This window comes from Rhinolophus sinicus, linkage group LG09 (genome assembly GCF_036562045.2).
Source record: "Rhinolophus sinicus isolate RSC01 linkage group LG09, ASM3656204v1, whole genome shotgun sequence".
Taxonomy (NCBI): domain Eukaryota; kingdom Metazoa; phylum Chordata; class Mammalia; order Chiroptera; family Rhinolophidae; genus Rhinolophus; species Rhinolophus sinicus.
Genome location: NC_133758.1, coordinates 55,076,572 through 55,088,619, shown reverse-complemented (window position 1 = coordinate 55,088,619; position 12,048 = coordinate 55,076,572). Strand labels below are relative to the sequence as shown.

General features: G+C 39.7%; 1 protein-coding gene across 12 annotated transcripts in view; it reads right to left on the bottom strand.

Moving 5' to 3' along the window:
• Window positions 1-12,048, bottom strand: part of LDLRAD4 (low density lipoprotein receptor class A domain containing 4) — a 606,571-nt gene that overhangs the window by 328,713 nt on the left and 265,810 nt on the right. The window lies entirely within an intron of this gene.

Below are 12,048 nucleotides of genomic sequence, written 5' to 3'. Positions count from 1 at the left end.
CCCTGTCTTAGTCCTGCATGATGTCAGACCCTCAATCTTCTCTGTAACAAAGAAAATGACTAGATAGCACTGTTCATGTCACTTCTTAATAAATATGGGTACACAGCTTCTTGTTTACATGTCACTGTCATTTCAGGAATCTAAGCAACTTGCAAAACCCAGGCCAAAGTACCTCAGCACTCCTTTCCCAATAAAGACGCATGTTCCTTACCACCTGGAAATCCCAAAGTCACTTGGGGGTTGGAAACTCACCATGTATCATCAGTCAGGAGGGCTGGTCACTAAGAATCCAGGGCAGATTTGTCTGGAAGTCCCAGGCACACCTTTCTGATGAGGGGCATCTGTCATGGTGTGTGGCTCTGTTAGACCACAGAATAAAATATGCTGCAAAACTAGAGGTGATTTTATCAGCCACCATAAAGAAATGTTGTATAGGAAGAATGGTCACAAAATTTTTATTCAGTCTAAAGAAAACAACTTGGAAGGAAGGAACAAAGGAAGGGAGTGAGGAAGGGAGGAGAGAGAGAGACAGGACTTGAACATCTCACAATGAAGTGAACCACCTACTACTTCAGAGGAAAAGAAATGAGCTGCTGACAGAAAAAGGTCCAGGAGCCCCTCGGTGCTCAGAACCCCCCAGCACCAGCACACACCATCCAAGTCAGCAAGGGGAAGAGTGCCCTGTGTGTTAGAACAAGTCAACAGTGAAAATGCTCCAGAATGGTGAAAACACTCAGATAGCCACACATCAAAATTTTTCTCATTCAAAATAATGTTTGTGCCCACGGTACCGACATGAGATAGAAACAAGACTGTAGCTAAGGTGATAGTGTTCTTCTTTAAAGAGTTGATAATGAACTTGTTAGTTTATAGCTCACATTCTGAACAAAGTACTTTTGTTACCGTAGTCAGAAAAACATAGGACTGCAGGGAGAAAAGGGGAGGTAGACAGGAAGTGTAGAAAAACAAAGGAGGGAGGAGATGAGATCATTCTTAAGAAAAGGTGCAGCTACTAAACTGGCCAGAACCGGATTTCATAGACCAAGAGCAGACTCAGGACTCCATCTTGTCCCTCAAGGTGAACTTTAGCTAATTATAATGGATTCTAATATTACTACAGGCAGGGAAAATCCCCATCCCCTGTGTCGCCATGGCAGTTCCGACAAGGGCCAAATCCTTACATCCTGATGGGAAGGAGTGGTCAGTGAGGACCTGCCTAGGAACATGTATAATGCCACCATTAATTCTTAAATATTTTGCTCCTTCATTTTTAGTGAAATAAATTCCCAAGCCCCACCACTTGTTGCTGTTCTCCTGGCCTGCCCACTCCTACCATCTTGGGAGTGTACTATCCTATTTCTTTTAATAAATCTGCTGCTGGCTTGGCTTATTTAGTGCGTCTTTGAATTCTTTCCTGTGGTATACCTCAAGAACCCATTTTTCTGGCAACACTTTAAGAAGATCACCTATACTAGTTAAGGAAATGGATTTGGGTGCAAGTTCCAGCTTTTCCATCAACAAGCTATGCTGCACTGTCTTTAAGGCTAAGTTTGCTATTGTATAAAAAAGGTTTAAAACCTACTTCTTAAGGTTGTTGTGAAGATTAAATGAGATATTTATACATGAAGTGCTTAGTATAGTATCTGATCCATGGTACATATGGAATAAAACGGTAGCTAATAACATTATATCTGTTATCATCATTATCATGATTATCATCATTATCAGTATTGCCACCTGCTCATCAAAAAACAAGTTTGAAGCTACAGTTTAGATAGCCACGCCATTTCTCTGGCAGTTCCCACTGCATCAAGGAACAGCAGCACTGTCCGTATCAAGGAAGGGTACTCATAGAGGCTGTTATGTCACATCTACTTTTATATCAAAATGTCTTCATTAGGTTTCTCTCACACTACATTTTTCTTTCATTACTTATATAACCCACATATTAGATTTGTAACTCCTGTTCTTTGCATGCATTTTGAAAATACCACAGAAAACTGAAATGGATGTTAAAATAGGTCCTGAATTTGTATAAGTACATTTAAAAACTCTCAACATAAATTTAAAATAACAAAAATTACTTTAGGGGGAGGAAATCTTGCAACAGTTCCCATGAAAAGAATTAGGAGTTTTCATAGTCTACAAATTAAGCAAGTCCATTGACCCACAGTATGATAACCACAATGTCTGGCACAGAGGACACTCACAGTAAGTAGGCAATGTCAGGTGGGAAGGTGGCCAAAAAGATTAATATAATCTCAGGCTATGTTGTAAAGCATAGAGCCCAGGTGGAAGTCACGTATTGCTGCACCCTAAGCCTTCAGACATCTGGACTCAGGAGTATCCTGTGCGCATCTGGACACCCGCTTTAGGGAGTACTGGAAACAGTGTGAATACCCAGCACCGTGACAACAAAGCTGCCAGAGGAAAGGGCAGACTGTGCTGCATCATGCACCCATGACTAGAGGAGTCAAGCTCACTATGTAAACCACATATCAGAAATGCTCAAGAAAGATTTCCAGTCTCCAAGGTACCTCTTAGTCCTATAGGACATTAATGAAGAGATAGCAGAATATGAAATCACTGGCCTCAGTAAAATATACTTAGAAGGAGAAGTAAAAGTCATTTCCCAGGCTACACTAACCATGGGGGAGGGTGGGTGGGACTGCAATATTGTGATTTATAATAAATATATATTTGGTTTTAGTCCCTGTTTCTGGCAGAGAGATCCTAATACCCTTGAAATTTCCTAAGTGGTAAGAGTCATAAAGGTCTTTTGTTATTCATAACAAGCCCCTTTCAACCACACCTGAGTTTATGTTAATGAGGTGACTTTTGGAAAGCCCCTAAAAATAGGGGCTGGTTGCCAGGGGAAGCCAACCCAACCACGGAATTTTCAGGCCCACCTCCCAACCTCTGGGGAGGGGAGAGGGAATGGAAATGACTTAATCACCAAAGGCCAATGTTTTAATTAATCATGCGTATATAATAAAGCCTCCATAAAAACCTAAAAAGGACAGGGTTTAGGGAGCTTCCAGGTTGACGAACACGTGGAGGTGCCGGGAGGGTGGTCTGCCCAGAGAGCATGAGCTCTGCCCCTTCCTGCACACCTCACCGTATGCATCTCTTCTATCTGGCTGTTCCTGTGTTACATCCTTTAAAATAAACTAGTAATCTAGTAAGTAAACTGTTTTCCTGAGTTCTGTGAGCGACTCTAGCAAATTAATCAAATCTGAGGAGGGATCATGAGAACCTCCAATTTACAGCCAGTTAGTTAAAAGCACAGGTGACAACCTGAACTTGGAACTGGCCTCTGAAGGGGGCACTCTTGTGGGACTGAGCCCTTAACCTGTGGGACCTGATACTAATACCAGTTAGACAATGTCAGAATTGCATTAAATTGTGGAATATCCAACTGGTGTCACAGAACTGCTTGATGTGGGGGAAAACCACATTTGGTGGCCAGAAGTGTGAGTGTTGTGTGTAGACAAGGAAAAAAGAAGAGTTTTTTTCCTTTACAGGGACAAACAAAATAACAAACAAAAATCAATGCTCTCTATCTCTTGCCTCAATTCAGCTCAATGTTTGCTCATTCAGCTCATACACCACTTTCCTTTATGGCTTCACTGGGGGCAGGGCATGTGTAGATGAACTTGCCCATTCAGCCATTCTCCTTCCAGTCCTTGCCACCCTCCACCATACTGGGATTTACATGCAGCGAGGGGGGGGGGGGGAGGCGGGAGCAGTCTGCTTTAAGGCCATAGACTCCCCATGCCCTTTCTTTTAGAAGTAAAATATATTAGGACCAAATTTGAATTCTAATATAGGACTCTAGGTCCTATAAAGACACAGTTCCGTGAGTTTCCACACAGCAGTAAGACATTCCTCAGTGAAAGCTAAATAAGGTCAGGACGCAGGTATACAGAATCATCAGATCATATGGGGCACCATCAGAAGGGGGTCTCAGAGATTATTTCAATTCCTGATTTCAGAGAAACTGAGGCCCAGAACGGTTAAGTAACTCACTCAAGGTCATACAACTATGTAACAGAAGAGCTGTCGGTATACACCTCACTGTCATTTGTTCCCAAAGTGAACGATCAGAGTTTTAGTATCTATTCTCAGATGTACTCTTTTAATAATAACATTATAAAACAATAATATTAAACTATCCTAGACACATGTAATTGTTTTTTACCACAAAAGTAACAATAGTTAGTATTGACCCATATTTTTTTTTAAATTTTATTTTATTAAATTTATTGGGGTGACAATTGTTAGTAAAATTACATAGATTTCAGGTGTACAATTCTGTATTACATCATCTATAAATCCCATTGTGTGTTCATCACCCAGAGTCAGTTCTCCTTCCATCACCATATATTCGATCCCCCTTACCCTCATCTCCCACCCCCCACCCCCCACCCCCCTTACCCATATTTTTATAAAACGTGTTTTTTACTTTAAAAAAAGAAAATTAGGAAGATATAAATAAGTACAAGAAATTAAAATCATACCTAATGCTATCACTCAGAGGTAGCCACTATTCACATGTTGGTGCATAGCCATCTATACTGTCTTTGTTCTTTGAGAATAAAAAAATAAATAAAAGGATTGTCCTCTTTGTATCGTTTTATGACCTACTTTTTCACTTAAAAATATAAGAATTTCTCCAGGACATAAGTCTGCCAGGGGAAGCCAACCAAGGAATTTTCAGGCCCACCTCCGAACCTCTGGGGAGGGGAGAGGGAATGGAAATTGACTTAATTAATCATGTCTATATAATAAAGCCTCCATAAAAACCTAAAAGGACAGGGTTTTCTCAAAGATCCTTTGTAATGGTTGCACAGTATTTCATAATAATAACGTACCTTATTTAACCATGTGATAGTCTAGAACTTGTTCATATTTTAATATTGTTATCTTGCTAAATTTTGATTGCATCAGCCAATGACTGAGCAATTCTTTCTGGTCTCCTGTCATCTGCAAATTTAATCACCTTCACCCAAGTTCTCAACGAAAGCCTTGAGAAACAATCTTTGAGAGTTCCTACATGGTCGACATTCATTCATCAACATCCTTTGAAATCACCAATTAGGAATTCAAATTCTGGAAGAGTTCCCCAATAACAAATATTGGTTTTTCATAACAAATAGTTGGTGGTTCATTCATTCAATATATGTTTACTAACTGCTGTCAACAAACAGTACTGACCTAGGAGCTATAAAAATGTCTGAAAAGTGTTAAGAATACTTACATAAATGAGAATTTTTGCGACTCTTGCTCACAAAAACAAAAAACAAAAACAACCCGATTTTGACAACCCAAAAGTTAAAATGTTTTCACTTAAAAATGAAAGACTTTAAAATTTTTCATAAATTTCTTTTTAATTAAAAAAATAAAATCCCCACAATGCCAATAACATGTTTTGGAAACATATCTAGACTATAAAAATTGTTCAAGTTACTGAACATACAAGTCATATAATTCAAGATTTAGTTATTAGGTCACCATCATTTCCAAGCAATGAGTTTCTGAAGATGGGATGTTAATAATGAAAGTATGAATTCAGGTCACAGTAGCAGGATCCTGTAACCAGAGCAGCAGCTTTGATTTTGAAGAAAGGACAACAGGCTATACCTTACTTCTTTGAAAAAACAAGGAAACTCGTGGTTTCAAGCAAAAGGAACCAAGAGCTGAAAACCTCAAGAGAAGAGTTGGAAGAGAAGGACAAAGGATATTTTGGGCTCCTATCTTTTGAAAAGGCAGTATTTAATGCTGAAAATATCATGAAAAGTGCATCAGATGTTCTCATGTTAAGTGAGAAGAGACAAAGTATGGCAAGATTAAAAACTGATCTGGCAAAGTGCCGTTGGTACTGATTCCCATCGTTTTTATTATGTCGTCGTCCAGGATAAGGACAAACTACCCTTGGAAACTGCACTTGTGAAGTAAGTCCAGAAACCTAAGAGAAATGGATTCCAACATGAACTGGTGGTGGTGTTACCTGCCAGAGGGGTGGCATTTTGAAAGGATGCATACTGAGAAATAGCCTTGGTGTTCACTGAGGTGGGCCCGGTTTAGAAAAAGAGAACTAGGGCTGAAAGCAGATTCTGTTCCCCACTTTTGCCCCCAAATGACTGCAGCAGCCTACATTTGTGGGGCAAAGTTGGGAGTGCCAAGACTGAGCAAAATGTCTGTCACATCTTTCATGTCCCTGGACCTGTGCTGGAGAGCAGCACAGGCTCTCGCGGGACCTGAGAGCTCATCTCACGCAACGTCTTCTCTCCCATGAGACTTTCTGTCCCATCTCACATTTCTCAGTGACTAATAATGAGAATTTGCTTAGCCACCACATGTAGTTGTTTCTCTCATGCTTCTATCAACACAGCTGAGCAATATTCTTAGGAAGTGCCAGAAAATACAGAAACTGAAGTCCAAGAACTGACCTTGAATATATAAGGCCTTTTAGTAGACTCAGTGTTTGGGAGATGGACAATTTTTAAAAATCAGTTGATTCAAAACAAGACATAATTTATATGTACTAAATATATACCAAATGGTACTAGCTAAAATTACAGATATTTACCCAGATTCTTCCTCCCTCTGGAGAGAACAGTGGGCACCAAAACAATGTAAAACAAAAGCACAGTGACCATTCATTTGCCCAGGCTACTCTTGGGCAATGTGACCATCCAGACAAACCATGCTGCTATTCCTCAAACACCAACTTTATTCCAACTCTAAGCCCTCTGCACTTGATGGGCAGAACTCTCTTTGCCAATCTCCACCTGACCTTTTCCTCCCTTTTCTTTATAGGGCTTCCCAAATCATCCTATCAGTAATAGTCATTCCCCATCACTCTCTTCTTCCCCACTTTATTTTCTACAAGACTTGATTGCTATCTGAAATCACATGACATGTTTCTTATTTCTTCATTATCTGTCTGCCTGGCTAACTTGTAAATTATGTGAATACAGGGGCTATCTCTGTCTTGTTCACCCCAGTACCTATTACAGTACCTAGCATAGAGCAAGTCCTCAATAAATGTGTTAAATGAATAAATCTAAGAGTGGGGCTCACATCATGGACCCATAAAATAAACCATGTCCATTCCTTCATAATCCTTAAGCCGAAGGTCACGCTGCCTCCTGGTCAAAGTGTTTTTAGAAACTGTATAAGGGAGAAAGATTTGCTCCCATACACATGCTCTCAATCCTGATCAACCTATAAAAATACACATGAACACAGCTGGGTTTGTTATTTCCCTGGTTCATTTCCAGACATGGGTTCCCATCATAAATACTCTTGTCACCATCTTGGAGTGTCTCCTGCCCTGTTACCACATTTAAGAGTCTTGTCTGCTCACCTGAACTGGGCTACATAAACAAAGGGACTTGCCTGGAGCCAGCAAGTCTGAGCTCCACACGAAGTACCAAGTACTGAGTCCCAGCTTCCTGGGGGATGCAAACCTACTCTCATCCCTCTCGACTTTGACCCAAGCCCAAATTCCTGCTGCTGGAAACGGAAATTCCTTAAGGCCTCCAGGGTCTTGAAGGGTCATAGCGACATAAAACACCCTTATGGCACTTTTTCTATATGCAGAAATAAAATCACCAAGTCTTGCATGCTTCTCCTCTCTCTTTCTTCCAACACCTAAAAAATAACTTAATTGTACAAATATATATGACAAAGACATGCTGCCCTGAAGAAGCTGAAGGCTGCCATCCAAGTAAACTATGTAGTGTTTTTTATGAAATAGAATGTTTTCCTGTTTTGTAAGTCATTTTTACTGTTATATTCCCAGCACCTAGCCCAATGCCTGGCATAAAGTCAGTAAGAGAACCAATGCTGATTGGCTCTCCAGGGCCACGAATGTTTTTTACATTGAGCAGGACAACAGGAGGAAAAATAACAGAAAACATATACAATGTAAACTGTTTAGCAAGATGTATGTTTATATTACATCTCTACCTTATAAAATATAGTGAAAAATGTATTTAAATGACAAATATGTAATAAAGATTCTCACTATAGGGGGGAACCAATCTTTATTGAATGTACTAGGAACAATTAATCATGTGGGAATACTAAGTTCAACTTACAAGGGGTATCCAAGAATCAGAGGTTTGCTTTGTTGTTATTTAACAAATGAACCAGAAAAGCACATATTCACATAAGTTTACACCATGATTTCCAATCAATAGTGTTGTCATCATTCAAAACCCTTTGGAACAGCTCTTCTGGAAATATCCCCAGACTCTATGGGTAAATGTGATGCCACATGTGGGCCCACTGACAGTGTGTTGAGGTTTTCAGAGGTAGCAAAAATTTGTTTGAGGGCCAGGTTGTGCACATAAATGAGGTGAATCAATGGCTAACAATTACTTGTCATGTTTAAAGTTGTGTTTTTAGTAACAGCAGGATCAACAATAATAGACAATGAGATAACAATAATAACTATTTATTGCAAACTTATTGTATGTCAGGTAAGTGCTTTATCTATGTAAACTCATGTATTTTACCAATAACCTTCTAAAGTACATCCTATTATCATTATTCTCATGTTATAGGTAAGGAAAGTGAGGCACAGAGAGGTTAAATAACTCACCCAATGCCACACAGGTTGCTATGGCAAAGCCAAAACTTGAACCCAAATAGTCTGGATCAGAGGCCACATGTATTTAAACACATTCATGTCCTATCTGTCTCTATAGCAATATATATAGTATCCTAAGATGACTGCTACTTAGGATATCAAGAGGCATCTAAAGCTTTGAAGGCTATCCAAGTATTTCAAACTATACAGATGCTCCTCAACTTATGACTGGGTTATGTCCCAATAAACCCACTGTAAATTGAAACTATCATAACTTGAAAATGTGTTTAATACACCTAACCTACTGAACATCATAGCTTAGCCTAGCCTACCTTAAATGTGGCTCAGAACACCTACATTAGCCTACAGTTGGACAAAATGATCTCGCTATCACTGCCCAGCTTCATGAAGGACCATCAAACTGCTTATCACTAGCCCAGGAAAAGATCAAAGTACAAAATTCAAAGTACAGTTTCTGATGAATGTGTTATCGCTTTTGACACCATCTATAAAGTTGAAAAATGGTAAATGAAACCATCATAAGTTGGAGACCATACATATTACAAAGCTTTAGTAATTAAAACAGTACAGTATTGGCATAAAACAGACACAGAGATCAATGCACCACAGTAGAGAACCCACAAATAAACCCATGCATGCAGAGTCAATTAATTAACAACAAAGGAGCCAAGAATATATAATGGGGGAAAGCAGAGTCACTCCAATAAATGGTGTTGGGAAAATTGGATAGCTAAATGCAAGAGAATAAAACTGAACCACTATCTCACACCATACAAAAAACTTAACTCAAAATGGATTAAAACCTTGAATATAAGATCTGAACCATAAGACTCTTAGGAAAAAAACATAAGTGATAAGCTCCTTGACATAGGTCTTAGCGATTATTTTTTTTTAATCTGATACCAAAAGCAAAAGCACAAAAGCAAAAATAAACAAGTGGCACTATGTCAAAGTACAAAGCTTCTGCACAGCAAAGGAAACCATCAACAAAATAAAAATAAAAATAACCTACTGTATGGGAGAAAATATTGGCAAATTATATATTGATAAGGGGCTAATACCCAAAATATATAAAGAAGTCACAACACAATAGCAAAAAAAAAATCTGATTAAAAAATGAGAAGCTCTGAATAGACAGTTTTCCAAAGAAGACATACAAATGGCTGACAGGTACATAGAATACACCATCGTAAGAGCAATGTAAATCAAAACCACAATGAGATATCACCTACCTCACACCTGTTAGAATGACAACCATCAAAAGACAAGAAACAACAGGTGTTGGCGAGGATGTGGAGAAAAGGCAACCCTTGGTGCACTGTTAGTGGGAATGTAAATTGATGCACCACTATAGAAAACAATATGGAGTTTCCTCAAAAAATAGAACTACCATATGATCCCGCAATTTCACTACTGGGAATATATTTGAAGGAAATGAAAACACTATATTGAAGAAATATTTGCACCCCCATGTTCACAGCAGGATTATTTACATAGCCAAGACATAGAAACAATCTAAGTGTTCATAAACAGATGAATGGATAAAGAAAATGTGACACACACACACACACACACACACACACACACACACACACACACACACACAGAGGAATATTATTCAGCCATAAAAAAGAATGAAATCTTGCCATTTACGACGACATAAAGGAAACTTGAGGGCATTACAGTAAGTGAAAAAAGTCATGTCAAGTGAAATAAGTCAAACAGAGAAAGACAAATACTAAATGATCTCTCTTATATGTGGAATCTTTATTAACAAAAAAAACAAAACAAAACAAAAAAACAAGCTCACAGATACACAGAACATATTGGTGGCTGCCAGAGGTGGGGTTGAGGGATGGGAGAAATAGATGAACTGTTTTGTGGTGTGTTTTTTTTAGTTCAAATAAAAGGTGTGGAATTATTTATTTCAACTTCTTCATTTTACAATAAAGTGTTCTGAGATGTTAACTGACTTTCCAGAGTGAGAAAGAGAGAGAGAGAGGCAGAGAGAGAGAGAGAGAGAGAGAGAGAGAGAGAGAGAGAGAGATTATTGTAAGGCTAATGAACGGCATGCTGAATAGCCAAACCTAGGAAAGCCAGGCAGGGACTTGGGCATTTAGATGAGCGATATAATGGGAATTCATGTGTTCACTATGTTAGGAGCTGCTATCAGATGACTCAGTTTAACTGCCTTCTAATCCTGTATGTCTCTGCTCACGATTCAAATTCCTAGAAGAGAGAGCCTGATCATTTTGGCTTAGCTTATCTCTGGAGTCCTGTGACTGACAGCTCACTAGAATCAGGTACAGTGCCAGAAGGACAGCTCCCACCAAAGAATGAATTCTGGGAAGGAAGCAGAAACAAGAGAATCACTGGCTATACAACATACACACATGCCCTTCTTTCCATAAACACCATTTGAAAATATTTCAAATATAACGTAAATATTTTTTAAAAGAAACACTAAACAAAAAAACTACTCCCGCTACCCCACAATGCCTGAACTTCACACCCCATGTTGTTGTAATGTTTTTGAATTCCCACTAATGACAATTACCACAAAATCTGCTATCAGAATATAATCACTCCTAGAGTGCCCGTCTAAACCTTAAACAGTAATCAATGAGGGCTGGTGGAATGGGACCAGTGGGGGTAGGAGCAAAGCAGCAGAGTTGGCCCAGTTCCTCTCTCTCCAGACTTGAATTGGCTGATGTATTTTTTCTGGCACATGTGGCCACACATGGAACTTCTCCTTATCTGGACAGCAGACTTTAGGAGTCTCCAGAGCTCAGGTCCAGGTAACATCAGACTTTTGCTGAGAGAACTTTAGTAACCCTCCAAGGAAGCAGACGACAGGGGGGTAGAGGTTAAATAGAGGGACCCAGAAACAAAGGCATGCACATATATGAGTTTGCAGAGGTGACTGCTAACTTTAAAGTCTAGCCAAGGAAAGCCTGGCCTGGCATAATATGCAGGGCACCCATACCAAATTCCTTCTGTTCCACCTCTGACTGCCTGTCTGCCAAACGAACTCCCAAACTTTAGGTAGATGTTGGATAGTTATCACTTCTACTTCGGGAGTCTTTACTTACTCCAGAATCTACTTTCCAGTCTAGATCTGCTTTTCCTTCTAGCCCAAGGATGAGCTTCATTTCTATTCCACAGTCACTGATACCCTACTGACCCTCCTCAGGGCTCAGGAGGAAAGAAGCAGGATCCTACCTGGCCCCAAAGTGCTCTCCTGGGCACCAGGACCCCTGCTATAGCATCACTGTCATCCCCTCCACCCCATGAAGAGGGCAATGGCTTTGGCCCTTGCCATCCCACTGAGCTGGGACCTGTTTTTCCCACTCCTCTGTTTTAATCTAACACATAGTCTCTGGCAGCTCCCTGTACCCTCCTTCCCCCACCTCTACCTGTAGCCC